This window comes from Carassius auratus, chromosome 13, assembly GCF_003368295.1.
Source record: "Carassius auratus strain Wakin chromosome 13, ASM336829v1, whole genome shotgun sequence".
Classification (NCBI taxonomy): domain Eukaryota; kingdom Metazoa; phylum Chordata; class Actinopteri; order Cypriniformes; family Cyprinidae; genus Carassius; species Carassius auratus.
Genome location: NC_039255.1, coordinates 19,735,031 through 19,740,037, shown reverse-complemented (window position 1 = coordinate 19,740,037; position 5,007 = coordinate 19,735,031). Strand labels below are relative to the sequence as shown.

At 36.6% G+C, this 5,007-nt stretch overlaps 1 pseudogene; it reads left to right on the top strand.

The window, feature by feature from the left end:
• Window positions 1-1,257: 1,257 nt before the first annotated feature.
• LOC113113283 (ras-related protein Rab-4A-like) lies at window positions 1,258-3,428 on the top strand (annotated as a pseudogene).
• The last annotated feature ends 1,579 nt before the right edge of the window (window positions 3,429-5,007 follow it).

The following is a 5,007-nucleotide window of genomic DNA, read 5'->3' as shown; positions in this document are numbered from 1 at the left end:
CTGTAGTCAGTTTGAAATGTAGTCATGCACTTCTAAAGGCAGAGGTTGTGAAATCGCACCAAAGTGCACTATATGTGTTATTAACTGTATACATAATGAAGTGATTGAGTGGACAAGTGATTGATTTTGAAAGAAGCTTTTACTTTCTTGAACAAGTCAGTTCATGGAAGAGAGTGAATAAGAATGATAACAAAGAATCGTTCATGAAATTAAACGGTACTATGCAAACTTTCAAAGAAAGAAGTCCAATGACTTAACATCCAATGTAACATCCATGTAAGCTTAGTGTCTAGTGAAACTTTTCTTCCTTTTCACCAAGTTAATCTGTCAAGCCTCTGAGTAGCTTTCGCCTTTTCTGGACACAGCACAACGTGTGGTTGTGATTTAGAGCGTGCTACTTAGTCCCAGAATTACATCTTTAGCATTAGACTGCACAGAGGAGCCCTTTGAGTTCAGATTCCTTGTTCAGTCATGTATCTTTGACATATATAGTGACCCAGGAAGGATCTAAAACAAACATGACATGTAAACATACAAAAGAGATCTGTAGCCTACAGGTATACATCCTGATGCACTAGGCAGTGAACCCAGGACCAATGCACAGCCATCTGGAGAAGAAATGTGGCTCTTCTTCTGCAAGCAGCCTCGTTCTTTGGTGTTGGAATTATATTAGATTTTCTAGAAGAGCTTCAACTGCCTCAACAGGAATGCCTTGATGGCAGTAAGGCTCTCAAATAAGAACTCTCACACTTTTTTTTCCTGTTGATTTCAAATGAACTTATTTTTAAATGAAAGGAAAGCATGAACTGATTATACCATCATAAAAAGATAAAACAAAACTATTTTATGTAATATGAGTTGTTTCATATGCTCCACATTAAGTTTGTATGTATGTAAAAACATCCATCAGTCATGAATGACATGCGGTCTACAAGTTATAGAGGGCAATTTACATCAACCATGAAGAACTGTTGACCAAGCATAAATAATAAGCTTTCAAGTATGGAATCTGGATTTCATTTAGAAAGTTTTGACTCCGCTACACTATTTTCCTGATCAATCCTGTGTAGTCTGTGTTGCAACAACAAAAAATACAAAAAATAATAAATAAAACACTCGTGACCAAGAATAAAATGCACACTTTATTTATTTAATTTCATTACTTTTATAAAAATCGTGCTTTTTTTTTTTTAATTGTCATTTTGAAAAGAATCCTTGACTTTTATTTTGAAAATCTCAACAGGAAGTAGTTTCTTACACAAACTTCCGACAAGGATGCACGAAACCCTCGAAGAGATTTCCCTTTAGTTAATATCCTTGTTGATTTCCTTGAAAGACACTAACACAGTGTAAACAGACTAGAAACACAGCGCCAGTCATGTCAGAGACATACGGTAGGGTGACTAATTTTCCTTTTCTCCTGCCACACTTCTTATCGACAGCATAGCGTAAATTTGAGCAGGTGTCCCGAGCTCATTTATCAAAGTGTTTGCTTACAAGCTCTGCTCAGTGCCAGCAGCTATCTGTCTGCCATATGTTTCATCTGTCGACGCAATTCATATAAGTGTTTATTAATCTTTGATTAGTGAATTAATACAGTAATGACAATAACAGTTAACGTTACTATAGAAAGGCCGTTATTTATTTGGATATAACCTGGGTGTCATGATATATGTCTTTAATGTACAGATTATGACAGAGTGTTAATAGCCTGTAACGTTTTATGTAATAGCATTCGTATACAATTTTTTTATATATATATATATACATATATATGAGAATTCTGTGCACTTCTTGACAAAACATATTTATTGTTTTTGTTTTCCTCCCCTCTAGATTTCCTGTTTAAGTTCCTTGTGATAGGAAATGCAGGGACTGGAAAATCTTGTCTGCTTCACAATTTTATAGAAAAAAGATGTATGTCAGTTTCTGTTTCTTCTGTCCTGTCATCAAACATTGAGAAACAAATCTATGAAATATCACAGATGTCACTGTTCTGATACTGATGTTTTTTTGTCTTTCTTGATCCTCCAGTCAAAGATGACTCGAATCACACTATTGGGGTTGAATTTGGCTCAAAGGTAATCAGTGTGGTCAATAAGTCTGTCAAGCTCCAGATCTGGGACACAGCAGGACAGGAGCGTTTCAGGTGTGTTCATAGGGCTGTTTCTTATTTCTGTATCTGTTTCTCTTTTGGATTGGCCATGTTTGCAAGGACCACTGTAAGATTTGGCTTATGATGATCATTTCTAGATTTGTTCTCAGGCAGTCAGATGGTGGAGCATTTGGTGAGGGAGTGATTCAAGTCCAGATTGAATGTAGGAGTTTATAGTACCTTGTGCAGATTCATTTGTCAGTGCTATAAACATGCTCTTAATTTCCACTGAACATTTGCCAGCAGCTTCCTTAGAACCAAAATAGCCTCAGTGCATTAAACCACATTTTTTTATTTTTTTATTTATATTTTGCTTTATTTTGTGTATTTATACGTATCCTTGAGACTTAAAAAAAACAACAACAAAAAAACTACAACTTTATTTGTATTTCAGTTTTAGACATTTTAGTACTTTATCTTGAATCTAGCTCATTAAGGCTGCATTTATTTGATTAAAAATACTGTAAAAAAACCTAGCAATATTGTGAAATAGAATTAAAATTCACAATAACTGTTCTAGTTTAATGTGTTTTAAAATATTATTTATTCCCATGATAACAATGTTGAATTCAGCATCATTACTCCAGCCTTCAGTCTCCAATGATCCTTCAGAAGCCATTGTAAAATGCTGATTTGGTGCTTATTATTGATTGATTTATTGCGTCTTTGCTGAATAAAAGGATTAAAATAATCCCAGCTTTTGAATGCTACTGTATTTGGGGAAAAAGAGAAGTATTATCTATTTCTGAAACGTATTGTGAATGCCAGTTTTCTCTAAAATGACCAAATATGAGCCACATAATTGTTTGGCTGGTATATTGGTTTATCACTAGATTTTACTCTCTGTTATCACAAACTTCTGCTGATGTTACAGAGGCTTAATACTTGTTCTCCTCAGGTCTGTAACACGCAGCTACTACAGAGGGGCAGCAGGGGCTCTTCTCGTGTATGACATCACTAGGTAAAATCACACTTTTCTTTAGATATTCATATATTTCTGGACATTTACCTAGAGCTATACTATGGTATGTGTTTTTAGATCCTGAAGTGTAAAGGTTTTTCACGCATTCTGTCTCTGTTAGTCGAGAAACATACAACGCTCTGACCCAACTGGCTGACCGATGCCAGGATGCTGGCCAGCCAGAACATAGTGATCATACTGTGTGGAAATAAGAAAGATCTGGATGCTGACCGTGAAGTCACCTTTCTGGAGGCCTCACGCTTCGCTCAAGAGAATGGTGCGTATATCAAACAAGCAGTTCCCGGCTGGTAACAACTGTTAGAGAATTGTAATGGCCACCCAAATAGTTTGAATGGTTGCCATCAGAATGAGAGTTAAACAGCTGATAAAAGCATCACAATAACCCTAAAAGTAATCCACATGACTCCAGGCAATCAGTTAACATCTGGTGAAGGGAAAGGCTGTTGTTTGCAATAAACAAATCCATTATTAAGATGATTTTAGCTTTCAGCTAATATACAAGTCTTCTATAGTATCCTTTAAAGCAGCACTATGTAACTTTTGGCGCTCTAGCGGTTAATAAAAAGAAATCCATGCATCAGTACACCAAGTGTACAGTAGTAATTCAGGTTAAGATAAAAATGTTGGTTTGGAAGATGAATTCATGATGTACTCGCTCATTATATACATTTAGCAAATTTTAACACTAAGAAAAAGTTATATAGTGTTGCTTTCAAAGGTATATACAGGTGCTTCTCAATAAATTAGATGTCGTGGAAAAGTTCATTTGTTTCGGTAATTCAACACAAATTGTAAAACTCGTCTATTAAATAAATTCAATGCACACAGACTGTAGTAGTTTAAGTCTTTGGTTTCTTTTAATTGTGATGATTTTAGCTCACATTTAACAAAAACCCACCAATTCACTGTCTCAACAAATTAGAATATAATGACATGCCAATCAGCTAATCAACTCAAAACACTTGTAAAAAGGTTTCCTGAGCCTTCAAAATGGTCTCTCAGTTTGGTTCACTAGGCTACACAATCATGGGGAAGATTGCTCATCTGACAGTTGTCCAGAAGACAATCATTGACACCCTTCACAAGGAGGGTAAGCCACAAACATTCATTGCCAAAGAAGCTGGCTGTTCACAGAGTGCTGTATCCAAGCATGTTAACAGAAAGTTGAGTGGAAGGAAAAAGTGTGGAAGAAAAATGCACAACCAACCGAAAGAACCAAAGCATTATGAGGATGGTCAAGTGAAATTGAATCAAGAATTTGAGTGAACTTCACAAGGAATGGACTGAGGCTGGGGTCAAGGCATACAAGAAGTGTCAAGGAATTTGGCTACAGTTGTCATATCTTCTTGTTAAGCCACTTCTGATGTGTCTTACCTGGGCTGAGGAGATGAAAAAACTGGACTTTTCAGATGAGATCAAGTTTTGTATTTCATTTGGAAACTAAGGTCCTAAAGTCTGGAGGAAGGCTGGAGAAGCTCATAGCTCAAGTTGCTGTTAGTCCATTTTTAAGTTTCCACAGTCTGTGATGATTTGGGTGCAATGTCATCTGCTTGTGTTGGTCCATTCTGTTTTTTGGAAACCAAGTCACTGCACCCGTTCACCAAGAAATTTTGGGAGCACTTCATGCTTCCTTCTGCTGACCAGCCTTTTGAAAAATGCTGATTTTATTTTCCAGCAGGATTTGTCACCTGTCCCACACTGCCAAAAGCACCAAAAGTTGGTTAAATGACCAAGTTATTGTGCTTGACTGGCCTGCAACTTACCAGATCTGAACCCCATAAGAATCTATGGGCTTTTGTCAAGAGGAAGATGAGAAAGAAGAGACCAAACAATGCAGATGATCTGAAGGCCACTGTCAAAGAAACCTGGG